We start from the raw sequence: 14,870 nt of genomic DNA on the forward strand, positions 1-14,870 counted from the left end.
AAATTAATCCTAAAGGACGATATTAAGCCATGCAATGTGTGTGTAAGAGAATTTAGAAAAAATATTCCTATTGCAAAAATAGCCCACATCATCATCATGTTTTCTCCATTAATTTTTCATATTTCACTCATTCCCCGAGCAGTCCAAAACAGTCTGAACGCTAAGCTGCCTGAATGCACTGAAAAATATAGTATATTACATTGCTGGATACGGCCATCTGAATGCACTAGTTGCATTACAGGGGAGATACAGCCGTTCACATCCCACATTGCAGAAAATGAGCATAGTAGGTTTATCCCGCAAAGTGTCCTGTCTTTGTCGGGTCAATAACGTTGCCTTTTTCCTGCCCGCAGCCTATGCTCAGGTGTCATCCATCCAGTGGTTCTCTCTCACACGTGAGTATCCGATTCAGTAGCATCATCGACGTCAATACAAAAACAATGCCGTCCCATCCATCCCTTCTGTTCCGTCATGTCCAACCCCGGCAGCCTCCAAGGTATGATTAGATTGCCTTGCCGCTGCTGCTGGAACCACGCCCACGCTGGCGTGCGCCTTGATTGGTCCGTGTCGGTCATTTCAGCATCCCCCAACCGCCCAGTCGTGGCTTCACAGACCGGCATATGACGGGCCATACTTCATAGGGTCTGTGGAAGCGTGCCACAGCGAGCTATAAAGGCGGACCCCGGGCAGCGCACCTTCTGTTTCATTTAGCTTATTTGTCTCTCTTCAGGGTAACGTGCCTCACAATCTTAACGCTATTTGACCTCCGCTGTACCAAATACTCGTCTTCTTACACCCAGAAAAAAAGAGATGGTAAGCATACTAGCCTATAGGCTATAGCCTACTGTCGGCATCTATTGGAAATGTTTGGGCGTAAAGTGATGTTTGGCACAGACTTCCCACATATTCTAGGGAAGATACACTCTCACATCAACAAGGGGTACTGTAAGGGATTTGATTGCTCTGGATTCTTGTGCTTGTCTAAATGTGCGTTGAATAGGTGGAAGTATTGTCTGACTTGAACTAGAGTCAGTATCTCTTTTTAACACTTTGAAAAGTTGAATGTCACAGCAAGGAATGTGGACCTCCCATTTGACTTGAAAGAGGGTCAGGGCAATGGGAAGCAGGTAATAGGAAGTGCAAATTGCAAACTCGAATCAATACTTAGCTACATGTTTATTACATTGGCACTGATTTTGTTTACTGTAGAAGGCTGAACATATAAAAAAATATATATTAATTAGCCTATTCATATTTGATTTAAAGGACGTGTACGTTGTAGCCTGCTATTATTGCATGGCGCATAGATCATATGTATTTTGATGAGGCATGTAGCCTATTAATCTGTGCAGTGTGCTCACTGTCAACTAGTCTTCTATCAGATATAAAATACTAGGTATGATGAAAACATTTAATACGGTATTTAAAAAAAAATCATGCCTTGCAATGTATTGCTTGTTGGTCACTTTTAGTTGAGTGCTTCTATCAGCAAGAACCAATTACATTGTTTAAAGGAATCAACATTTTAGTTGGTTATGGCCTGGTTGACCATTGACAACAAACCCTGTTGAAACACAACAATACTTCCAAATCATTCTGAATGAGTGATTAAACACCTTAAACAAGAGCCAGAGTGACTTCATACTGTAGATGCTGTCAGCCAGGAGCTGGGAAATCAGCAATTACAAAGCTGCTCTGGGCTACTAAGATGCACACTAAAATGCTTCCTGTCCTTCCAGTCACAGCTAATCCTAAATCCTGGCCCTTCAGATGTGACCACCATTTCATTCCTTGATTAAAAATACAAAGGGAAAAAATTGGGCTAACTATTACCTTGTCGATGCCCATGGGGGAATTCTTACGGAAACACTGCACTTCGTGTAGGGAGAGACACTGACAATCTGAACCAAATTTGAGTAGTTTTAGCTTAGAGTACCTGCTAGAAACTAAGCCAGGTTAAAAAAAGACAAAGAGTAGACAAGACAGCCAAGTAACAATGTAAAGAATCTGAGAACAAAAGAGAACACCATATGGCAAAGTTTCATACCTAGACCTACTTCACAACAAGCTATGTATTTCAGACCAATACCACAGGCATGTGTACCAAAATGTATGAAAAAGTTACTTTTCGCCTATCTCCTCGTGACTGCACAGCTGATTTGTTTCTGGGTGCTGAGATGACATTTCTCATTGATATATTATTTTAATAACCCAGTTGTTTTCTTCACAAAATGCTCAATAGTTCTTGCTGAACTGTGTTATGGCTTATCAACAATATGAAATCTGGTTATTCGGAGAAAGTAAAATGAATGGTGTGCTCTGACTCATTGATGGCTCTCTATCGAAGTGGCCAGTCCTGCCTGCCTGTAGGCCTAAGGGATAGTTTAACCTCTCAGTTTAGTTTAACGAGATAAGTGACACTAAGTGCTGCTGGACAGGACAGGACAGGAGTTGTCAATATGGTGGCACCAAAGAGCCGAGGACAGGCCACAAGTTGTACTCCTCACCTCTGTATCAGAAATCCATCACCCCATAACAGCTTTGGTCGGTTGGGTCATCTCTCCACAGGAGGTGGAATGCATTGTTCTGATAACACTTCACTTATACGTGGGAGATCGTTTTCATGGAAATAAGCAGGTGTTTTAATCTGATTATGCTCATGTCAGAGCTGGGGGCCATAGATCAATGGATAATTGAAGGTCACTTGTCCAGAGTGTAGGCCTAGTCTGGCCAGCTCCCTGGACCAGAGGAAAGAGGAGTAGACAAGAATGGAGTAGAGGAAAGCATAGGAGTGCAGAGGAGAGGCAAGGAGAGGATAGGAGAGAGGGTAGGAAAGGAGAGGGTAGAAGAGGAGAGGAGAGGGTAGGAGAGGAAAGGAGAGGATAGGAGAGAGAGTAGGAAAGGAGAGGGTAGAAGAGGAAAGGAGAGGAGAGGGTAGGAGTGTAACGGCGTTCGTCTGTTGAAGGAAGAGAGTCGGACCGAAATGCAGCGTGTTTGTTACTCATGATCTTTAATGAATGAAAACGTGATACATGAAATAACTATACAATACAAAACAACAAACGGAACGTGAAATCTAATTACAGCCTATCTGGTGAACACTACACAGAGACAGGAACAATCACCCACGAAATACAAAGCGAAACTAAGGCTGCCTAAATACGGTTCCCAATCAGAGACAACGAGAATCACCTGACTCTGATTGAGAATCGCCTCAGGCAGCCAAGCCTATACAACACCCCTAAACAGCCGCGATCCCAAATACTACAAACCCCAATACGAAAAACAACATATAAACCCATGTCACACCCTGGCCTACCCAAACATATAACAAAAACACAAAATACAATGATCAAGGCGTGACAAGGAGAGGATAGGAGAGAGGGTAGGAAAGGAAAGGGTAGAAGAGGAAAGGAGAGGAGAGGATAGGAGAGAGGGTAGGAAAGGAGAGGGTAGGAGAGGCAAGGAGAGGATAGGAGAGAGGGTAGGAAAGGAGAGGGTAGAAGAGGAAAGGCGAGGAGAGGATAGGAGAGAGGGTAGGAAAGGAGAGGGTAGAAGAGGAAAGGAGAGGAGTGGAGAGTGGAGGAGAGGAAAGGAGAGTGGAGAAGGTAGGAGAGGAAAGGTAAGGTGAGGAGAGTGGAGGAGAGGGTAGGAGAGGAAAGGAGAGGGTAGGAAAGGTAAGGAGATGAGAGCGAAGGAGAGGGTAGGAGAAGAAAGGAGAGGAGAGCGGAGGAGAGGAGTGGGAGGTCAGACAGGAAGGAAGGACTTCCTTCTCCTGCATGGCTAGAGTCCATGTTGTCCATTGCTTGATAATACATATCATTTATATAGTGCTTTGCTAAAACCCAAAGATGCTTAACAGGAGTCATCATTGAATGTGACATAGACCACTCTTTAGGCGTTTATCCCATGCATTTGAGGACCTTGATGCATTTGTAATCCAATGCATAATGGCATCTAAAATCAGACTGTTTACATGAAAATGGGTTCTATGATGTAATGTGCATTATTTTGATAAATGCCATAGAAACAGACACACGGTGGCACATACACACTCATTTATTGCAAGTGACTTCATTTTTCTTTTGCTTTCCGAACCATTTAGAAAGTTTGGACAAGCGGTTAAACACGTTTTTGTACTACGTGTTTGGAGCGAGAGGTATGTACTTCCCAATGAAGACTGCAAATATGGCTGTTGAAAAACTACAAATATGTTTTTTGAAAAAATAAGTCTGCTCAGACTACAGCGTAGCATCAGCTGATGTGTGACTGACATTAGAGAGTCCTTCAAGGCTCACCTCATGCAGGAGAGTAGCAGTCTAGATCCAGGAAACTGTATGTCATCAGACTGGCCCTTCTGAATACTAGGAATCTCCACAGCGGTGCCTTATCACCTTGTTAAGTAAACCTATTAGGATTTATACCTGTGTAATTAAGGTGTAATAGCCTGTCATAACTCTAATAGAGGAGTAAATACATACACTTATGGAATACTTACTTTTGATAAAGACATAATATGTAACTACCTATCTGCACATAACAGGTTCAAGGAAAGTTATGATAGAAGTGCTGCTGGTAATTAGTTTATAGTCATAGCCTCCACTCAGCTCCACAAGATCCATTGGCCAGAGTCAAGGCGAAGCTGCTATGGAAAAGAAATGCGCCCCCCCAATAGTAGGAAAACAACACCCTTAACTATGAAAATAAAAGCAGTGACAGCTTTCAAAGCAGCTTGTTCATATATATATATATATATCTGGTGGTAGAGTGTGTCTTACTGAGAAACTGTAGGTATAAAAGAGCCTTTGACTGTCAGACAAGTCGGAAGACATCTATGTTAAAAACATCCTAGTATTATACAGTGGGCGAAAGTGATGCTGATGCTTCGATAAATTATTCACTCTGAAAACAAAGAGATGATGCCTCAAAGTGATGTTTCTTCACCACTCCAAACACGTGTGTGTGTGTGTGTGTGTGTGTGTGTGTGTGTGTGTGTGTGTGTGTGTGTGTGTGTGTGTGTGTGTGTGTGTGTGTGTGTGTGTGTGTGTGTGTGTGTGTGTGTGTGTGAAAAGGCCCTCTGGCATTAAAGGAATCTACAGTGTGTAAAGGTCATAGAAATCCTATTAGATTTATTAGATTAGTTTATTTATATACAGTACCAGTCAAAGGTTTGGACACACCTACTCATTACAGGGTTTTGCTTTATTTTTACAATTAGTGAAGACATCAAACTATGAAATAACACATAGGGAATCATGTAGTAACCAAAAAAAGTGTTTGTGTGTGTATATATATAGTATTCCAAGATGGCATAGCAGTTCAGACGTCTTTTGTCCTCGTCTTGTCCCGTATATATATATATATGTACAACTTTTTTCACATACCTTATATATTTTTTTTAATTTTCCATAAACTCATCTTCAATACATTCTCCTGCAACCCGCCTCACCAATTTATATTTATAAAAAAAATATTATTTACCTCAAATCAGTAATCCTCCAAGAAGCTAGCCAGAAACTAGCCAGAAGTTAGCCAGGAGCTAGCCAGAAGCTAATCAGAAGCTAATCAGAAGCTAGTTCGCTTCTTTACTGGCTAATCGTTAGTATTCAGCTAACCACGGTTTGTGGTCATCAGCTATCCTTTAGCTCGAAAATCTATCGCCAGTTTTGTACGGCGCAGCGCGGCTTGGAACGGAACATACCGGACCAATTTTTCTCTCCATGTCCCTGGATTTCAACCGCTAACTCTAGACATTCATACCTGGATCTCACAGCAAGCTAGCTGCTCTCCGTGTGACTATCGGCTTTCGTCGATTCCGGAGCAAACATCAATTATTCCGGAGCTAGCCAGCTGAAGAGTTCCATCAATCACTCCTGGGCTACAATCACCTATCCGGACCCGTTTTACTGCCTACATGGAGCCCCACCGGGCCTTCACAACTGGACTGCCGACGTTATCTACCCGAAGGAGTTATTCGGCTGGCTCCTCCGTCGCGACGTACCTGAACGCCCATCTGCGGCCCGCTAACCGTTAGCTGTCTTATCGGCTGCTATCTGAATAGACAATCTGACAATTTATTTGTTTATTTTTATTATTTTTCTTCTTGGGCCTCTATAACTATTGTTTTTAGAGGGGATTAATCCCCTCTACCACACGGAACCCCACTAATCTACTGACGAAATGCAAGAGGTGGCTAATAACAGACCTCCATCCTATGCTAGCTTGCAACCGATGGCCTGGCTAGCTGTCTAAATCGCCGTGACCCCCAACCAACCTCTCTACTCTCTGGACCCTTTTGATCACTCGACTAAGCATGCCTCTCCTTAATGTTAATATGCCTTGTCCATTGCTGTTCTGGTTAGTGTTTATTGGCTTATTTCACTGTAGAGCCTCTAGTCCTGCTCACTATACCTTATTCAACTTATTAGTTCCACCACCCACACATGCAATGACATCTCCTGGTTTCAATGATGTTTCTAGAGACAGTAGCTCTCTCTTCATCACTCAATACCTAAGTTTACCTCCACTGTATTCACATCCTACCATACCTTTGTCTGTACATTATACCTTGATGCTATTTTATGGTTTCATGCATGTTAACATTAAAAGCCTGATAGAGGAAATTATGGTTGAAATGACTAATTATGTATACATTCCAATCAGAACTGTCTAGTCCAAATGCTATAATGTACTGTACATGTGAATTTTCTCTCTTGCTCCCTTTCCCAATTGCATATAATGTAGTCAGGAGTTTAGTAACAATGAAGGTCTGTTCCTTAGTTCATTCAGTTGTACAAATCTCCAGGTGGTGGGAACGGGCCATCTCCAGATTGTCAAGAATGTTGATTTATGCTGACTGGCCTTGACTTCGTGCTGATAACGAGAGGGCCCTCTGCTTGTGAAATGGAACGTTTGGAAAACGCTGACGTCATTTTCAGTTTATAACCTGTGGAAATGTGTGTAAGCATTGAGTACTCTCTGGAATTAAACACTCTAACCTGACTTTTAAGACTGGTCTCAATCTACTTCATACATAATTAATGAACTTACACCTCATTAATGAATTAGAAACGAGTGCGAATTTGGTTTTGGCTGTAAAACAATAAGGAATTTAGAAATTCCTCTATCAAAGCCTCCTCCCTACATTTGTTCTATTCACTGCTTTAGCACACTCTGTCAACCCGGATGTTCTAGCTGTGTCTGAATCCTGGTTTAGGAAGACCACCAAAAATTCTGAAATTTTAATCCCAAACTACAACATTTTCAGACAAGATAGAACTGCCAAAGGGGGCGGTGTTGAAATCTACTGCAAAGATAGCCTGCAGAGTTCTGTCCTACTATCCAGGTCTGTACCCAAACAATTTGAACTTCTACTTCCACCTCTCTAAAAACAAGTCTCTCACCGTTGCCGCCTGCTATAGACCACCCTCTGCCCCCAGCTGTGCTCTGGACACCATATGTGAACTGATTGCCCCCCATCTATCTTCAGAGATCGTGCTGCTAGGCGACCTAAACTGGAACATGCTTAACACCCCAGCCATCCTACAATCTAAACTTGATGCCCTCAATCTCACACAAATTATCAATGAACCTACCAGGTACCTCCCCAAAGCCTTAAACACAGGCAATCTCATAGATATCATCCTAACCAACTTGCCCTCTAAATACACCTCTGCTGTCTTCAACCAAGATCTCAGCAATCACTGCCTCATTGCCTGCATCCGTAATGGGTCAGCGGTCAAATGACCTCCACTCATCACTGTCAAACGCTCCCTGAAACACTTCAGCGAGCAGGCCTTTCTAATCGACCTGGCCAGGGTATCCTGGAAGGATATTGATCTCATCCCATCAGTAGAGGATGCCTGGATATTTTTTTAAATGCCTTCCTAACCATCTTAAATAAACATGCCCCATTCAAAAGATTTAGAACCAGGAACAGATATAGCCCTTGGTTCTCCCCAGACCTGACTGCCCTTAACCAACACAAAAACATCCTATGGCATTCTGCATTAGCATCGAACAGCCCCCGTGATATGCAGCTGTTCAGGGAAGCTAGAAACCATTATACACAGGCAGTTAGAAAAGCCAAGGCTAGCTTTTTCAAGCAGAAATTTTCTTCCTGCAACACTAACTCAAAAAAGATCTGGGACACTGTAAAGTCCATGGAGAATAAGAACACTGTCACCACTGATAAATCCACCATAATTGAGAATTTCAATAAGCATTTTTCTACGGCTAGCCATGCTTTCCACCTGCCTACTCCTACCCTGGTCAACAGCACTGCACCCCCCACAGCAACTCGCCCAAGCCTTCCCCATTTCTCCTTCTCCCAAATCCATTCAGCTGATGTTCTGAAAGAGCTGCAAAATCTGGACCCCTACAAATCAGCCGGACTAGACAATCTGGACCCTTTCCTTCTAAAATTATCTGCCGAAATTGTTGCCACCCCTATTACTAGCCTGTTCAACCTTTCTTTCGTGTCGTCTGAGATTCCCAAAGATTGGAAAGCAGCTGCGGTCATCCCCCTCTTCAAAGGGGGGGACACACTTGACCCAAACTGCTACAGACCTATATCTATCCTACCATGCCTTTCTAAGGTCTTCGAAAGCCAAGTCAACAAACAGATTACCGACCATTTCGAATCTCACCATACCTTCTCTGCTATGCAATCTGGTTTCAGAGCTGGTCATGGGTTCACCTCAGCCACGCTCAAAGTCCTAAACGATATCTTAACCGCCATCGATAAGAAACATCACTATGCAGCCGTATTCATTGATCTGGCCAAGGCTTTCGACTCTGTCAATCACCACATCCTCATCAGCAGACTCGACAGCCTTGGTTTCTCAAATGATTGCCTCGCCTGGTTCACCAACTACTTCTCTGATAGAGTTCAGTGTGTCAAATCGGAGGGTGTGCTGTCCGGCCCTCTGGCAGTCTCTATGGGGGTGCCACAGGGTTCAATTCTTGGACCGACTCTCTTCTCTGTATACATCAATGAGGTCGCTCTTGCTGCTGGTGAGTCTCTGATCCACCTATACGCAGACGACACCATTCTGTATACTTCTGGCCCTTCTTTGGACACTGTGTTAACAACCCTCCAGGCAAGCTTCAATTCCATACAACTCTCCTTCCGTGGTCTCCAGCTGCTCTTAAACGCAAGTAAAACTAAATGCATGCTTTTCAATCAATCACTGCCTGCACCTGCTCGCCCGTCCAGCATCACTACTCTGGACGGCTCTGACTTAGAATACGTGGACAACTACAAATACCTGGGTGTCTGGTTAGACTGTAAACTCTCCTTCCAGATTCACATTAAGCATCTCCAATCCAAAATTAAATCTAGAATTGTCTTCCTATATTGCAACAAAGCATCCTTCACTCATGCTGCCAAACATACCCTCGTAAAACTGACCATCCTACCGATCCTCGACTTCGGTGATGTCATCTATAAAATAGCCTCCAACACTCTACTCAACAAACTGGATGCAGTCCATCACAGTGCCATCCGTTATCACCAAAGCCCCAAACATTACCCACCATTGCGACCTGTACTCTCTCGTTGGTTGAGGGTGGCTACAGGTTATCTACAAGTCTCTGCTAGGTAAAGCCCCGCCTTATCTCAGCTCACTGATCACCATAGCAGCACCCACTCGTAACACGCGCTCTAGCAGGTATATCTCACTGGTCACCCCCAAAGCCAATTCCTCCCTTGGTCATCTTTCCTTCCAAGTCTCTGCTGCCCATGACTGGAACGAATTGCAAAATTATCTGAAGCTGGAGACTCACATCTCCCTAGCTTTAAGCACCAGCTGTCAGAGCAGTTTACAGATCACTGCACCTGTACTTAGATGGGCTGTTTACAGATAGACTATCTACCTACCTCATCCCCATACTGGTATTTATTTATTTTGCTCCTTTGCACCCAAGTATCTCTACCTGCACATTCATCTTCTGCCGATCTACCATTCCAGTGTTTAATTGCTATATTGTAATTACTTCGCCACCATGGCCTATTTATTTCCTTGACTTACCTCATTTGCACTCACTGTATATATACACTTTTTGATTTATTTTGTTCTACTGTATTATTCACTATGTTTTGTTTATTCCATGTGTAACTGTGTTGTTGTATGTGTTGCATTGCTACGCATTATCTTGGCCAGGTCGCAGTTGCAAATGAGAACTTGTTCTCAACTAGCCTACCTGGTTAAATAAAGGTGAAATAAAAAATATATTAAAAAATGTCCCTCCCTGCTTCAAGCAATTTGCAAATTCTGGTTTATTCCTTTTCTCACATTTTGTTGCCTTTGTGAGTGACAGACCAAACTGAAGGACTTCAATGAAAGGGTTGGTCAAATATCTCCAATGACTTCTTTCAATGTTTCTTTGGGCCAACTCTGAACAGTTTCATCCATGTGTGCATGTACTCCTATTACAGCCTGTCCACAACACCCTCCATGCAGAATTACCTCTGGTAGAAGCACTACCTGACTCAGGCTCAGCTGGTGAGTACACTGGTCCCTCTAGTTCACTTTTCTGTCTGAACGATAATGATGCCCCTCTTTCAGCATCCACATGGACGTAAAAAATATATATATCCTGTCAACAAGCAGCATTTAGGCAGGATGCAAGAACCCCTTAACTCTCATTAAGGGAGCTACCCTTCTAATCTCTAGTTTAGGAACCCCTCTAGACTAAGAAATGCTTTTTAGTGTCTTCATTAACCAACAACATGGGATGATAAGATCCAAGCATGTTAGAGGAATGATAACTCTTTACTTTCCCTCTGCCTCAGGTCCAGTTTCTACTGTCCATCATACACACCCTGAGTGCAGTCATCGTCCCCTGTTGTTTTCCCATCAGACGCCTGCTCATCCAGGTCTCCTACATGGCCACCCTCGTCATCCTCTTTGTCAACGTCTACATTCAGGTACAGTAATGACTGGGGCCAACTTCACATGGCCAGTGGATTTAAACAGGGTCATGTTACAAGAAAAGTGCTTTATGTTTTGCAACAGAAAATGTGTTATTGGAAGAGTCCAGGTAGTCCCTCCCTGTTTGTCCATTTGGTGCCTAACAAACACAACCATGGTCTTTGTTACATTAGGGCTTGATTTAAAGGCATTGCTGAATGTTTGTTGGTTTCTCAATGATTCGACGTTGACTGGAGTCCAAATGCTTTGATCCTAGACCTACAGAAAAAGACGGCACAGAAAAGACGATAAGCTTACTTTTGAGCAGAGCCACATCAAGTCCAGTCATCCAAATGGCCACTCCGCCTCGACCAATGGCACCAGCCTCAAGAAAAGGCAGTAGTCATCAGACCCGGATGGCAAGATCACGACTCCAACCACTACTAGAATCAATTTATGCAGTGACACTACTATATCGCTCCAACTCGGCATTTTTGTATAGAATATTTTGTACTTCATTTTTGTATCAAATACTTGTTTTGGTTTCCTTGAAGCTTGACACTGAATTTGTAACAGTACTGTACACAATGCTAATTTCCATTGCACTTCCACGTGTTCAAATATAAGTGTGAAAGCTCCCTCAATTCCAATATTGTCATAGTGTTATCTTGAGCTCAATCAGCAATTTCCACAATACTTTGTATAGGCAACCTCGCACTTTAATCAATTTAATATTTATTCTAAAGTAAATTGAAATTAAACAACTTGATATCCACACCTTATTGGATTTGCAGAACCAATTTGATTTAAGTTTACATAAAAACACTTAACAGAACGGCATGGACAAAATTGCCACCCCCGAGCTAAAACACGGTTGCATGTGGCACCCCTTTTGATACCCATCAAAAGGGGTTCCCTCCAACTGCTGTTTTCAGCTCTCTCCATAGTTGTATTTATTTAACCAGGAAGGGCTCATTGAGATTTGAAATCTATTTTTCAAGCGCATCCTGGCCAAGATAGGCAGCACCAAGTCATTACACAATTACTGACAAACATGAAGAACTACAGGTAATCTAGTAAAATAAATAAAGAATTGACAAGAGTATAACAAAATCATAAAACAGATCATTAAAAACAATGACAGGTCAGGGAATCAGCTTGAAAATCCTTCAATGGTTTAAACACCAATCGGGACAAGTTCTTCCAGATTAAAAGTATTTCAGGCGTTCCAAGCAGATGGCGCAGAGTACATAAAATCCCTTCTACCAAATTAATTTCAGACATTTGGAACATCTAGCAGGATAAAGTCCTGCGAATGAAGAGTACCCACCACATTTCTGAAAAATAAAAATGCCCAAATAAAATAGTAAGCCCAAAATGGCTTTATAAATAAAAGTATACCAGTGACTGAGACTACGATTGACTAGAGAAGGCCAGCCAACCCTTGTATAAAGTTCAGTGGTGCGTAAGGGTTTTGCAGTTTAAAATAAAATCTCAACGCTCCATGATAGTGTCAATTGACCTCAAACACTGAGCGGAAGCATTCATATATAAAATATCCCCATAGTCTAGTAAAGGCATAAATGTAGATGATACTAGCCTCCTTCTGGCTTAAAAAAAACAGGCCTTATTCCTAAAATAAAATCCCAACTTCAGCCTCAATTTTTTTTGTAAGTTGTTGAATATGCAATTTAAAAAAGAGTCAGTCATCAATTAAAATTCCAAGATATAAATGAGGTTACAGTCTCAATCTCATTACCCTGACACATAGTAATAGGTGAAAGGTTCAGAGGTCTATTTCTTGCTTTAGAAAACACCATTAGTTTAGTCAGTATTGAGGATAAGCCTTAACTGACACGGTATGTTGAACAGTATAAAAAGCAGTTTGCAAGTTCTTGAAAGCTTTTGTGAGAGACGAGGCACAAGAAATAGCAGTATCATCAGCAAAAAAGTGAAGTTGCGCATTTTGCAAATTTGTCTTAATTATTTATATAAATAGTGAAGTGGGAACCAAGTACAGAGCCCTGGGGCACACCATTAGACCATTTAACAGACATGAGCCCATCAAATTGAGTGCACTGAGTTCTATAAGACAGTTAGCAAACCATGCAACTGCATGCTCCAAAAGACCTACGCGCGACAATCTCTGACTCAGTATAGCATAATCAACTGTATCAAAAGCCTTAGAGATCAATAAAAAGTGAGACACAGTGCTGTTTGTCAAGGGCTTCAGTGATATCATTTCAAAACTTCATGGCTGCTGTAATTGTGCTATGCTTCTTCCTGAAACCCAATTGGTACATTGATAAATTATAGTATATAAAAACTATTAGCTGTTCGCTAACAAGCATTTCAAGTATTTTCGCCAGGGGTAACAGCTTTGAGATTGGCCTATGATTATTTAAAAGAGTTGGATCTCCCACTTTTAAAAGTGGTAGGGCAAATGCTGATTTCCAGATCGTTGGAATTGTATTACATTCCAGGGTTAGATTGAACAGATATGTAAGTGGTTCAGCTATGAAATCAGCTGCCAGTTTTAAAAAGCTGGGATCAAGAAGATCAGAACCTGCAGGCTTTCTCTGGTCTAAGGATTTCAGGGCTTTATGTACCTCCTGCACTGAGAACAGCAAAAAGCTAAAAGTTTGACCAACTCTCACTGGTTTATGCACACAGGGTTGTACAGAGCCAGAGGATACTGAATTAAGCAGCCTACCAAATGATACAAAGTGCTCATTGAAACAATTCAGCTGTCATATACAGCAACAGAGTACTTCAATACACGTGATGGTAATTCATTAACCTTACTGTTACCAGACCAACTTAATAGCCTTCCAAAACTTTAGGGTCATTCAGGTTATCAGTGGTAACAGACATAAAATATTCAGACTTCCTGAGAAGAAAATAACTAGTTTCATAGCTGTTTAAAAAAGAACCCAATCAGAACATGATTTCCTTGCTTTAGCCCAGGCTAGATTACGTTTGTGAATCATACAAAACAGCTCAGAAGAAAGCCATGGATTATCCTGCCATTTAAACTCAGAACCTGCGAAATGGGGCATGTTTGTTTACTATTTGGGAAAAAACCTTCATGAAAGAACTTCAAGGCAGTTTCCACGTCAGGAATAAGCTCAAACTTTCTCCAGTCACAATAAAACAAATCATGAAAGAAAGCCTGCTCATTAAAACTCTAAAAATGTATTTTACGAATAAAGCATGGGTTTGTTTTAGGAATCTTAGGAACAGCAACAACAGCACAATGGTCACATAAATCATTACAAAAAACACCAACCGCAGAATATTTATGTGGAACATCTGTCTATCAAATCAATAAGGGTAGATTTCTCTGGACATTTGGGCGGGTGGGTGAGTTTATCACCTGGGTAAGATTCATAGAATTACAATACTGTAATGAAACAGGCAGGGAGTAGGTCTCGAACCCTCGACCTTCGAGCCCCGGCGCCCTATCGACTGTGCCGCAAAAACACGCTCGAGAGAAATAGTCCATTTCCGTGCTTATAAACACAGGGTCGTTACAATACATTTAGAAAAATCAGACAAGTAAAGGCATCGCCGATAGCAGGAGGTGGGTCTATAACAGACCTTTTGAAACCTCAGGATTCAAAACAAGAAATTCCAACGGTTTACAAATAGTTTCAGACTTTGGCACACTTACAAGGAATTTAGTCTACATATATAGCCGCACCACCACCTTAACTCGATCAGTGTGAACATTTCAAATATCCTTATCAAGAACTTGCTGAGCCAGGTTTCAGAAAACACAATTGCATCAGCATCTGTTGATTTTGGCCAAATTCTAACCACATCATTTTGACAACCGGCTACGTTCATTGAAATGAAAATGACCAAAACCAGATCTAGATTTAAAATCAGAGGGGGGTTGGAGAAATTGCATATAACGACCAGGTTGCACGTTGCCTGATAAACAAAATAACTAGG

At 41.9% G+C, this 14,870-nt stretch overlaps 1 long non-coding RNA gene across 1 annotated transcript; it reads left to right on the top strand.

The window, feature by feature from the left end:
* Nucleotides 1-670: 670 nt before the first annotated feature.
* On the top strand, nt 671-11,789 carry LOC124039634. The gene is made up of 4 exons (XR_006839608.1): nt 671-813; nt 10,439-10,505; nt 10,796-10,930; nt 11,191-11,789. It is a non-coding gene; the product is annotated as an uncharacterized LOC124039634 (long non-coding RNA).
* Nucleotides 11,790-14,870: the final 3,081 nt, after the last annotated feature.

This window comes from Oncorhynchus gorbuscha, linkage group LG07 (assembly GCF_021184085.1).
Source record: "Oncorhynchus gorbuscha isolate QuinsamMale2020 ecotype Even-year linkage group LG07, OgorEven_v1.0, whole genome shotgun sequence".
Classification (NCBI taxonomy): domain Eukaryota; kingdom Metazoa; phylum Chordata; class Actinopteri; order Salmoniformes; family Salmonidae; genus Oncorhynchus; species Oncorhynchus gorbuscha.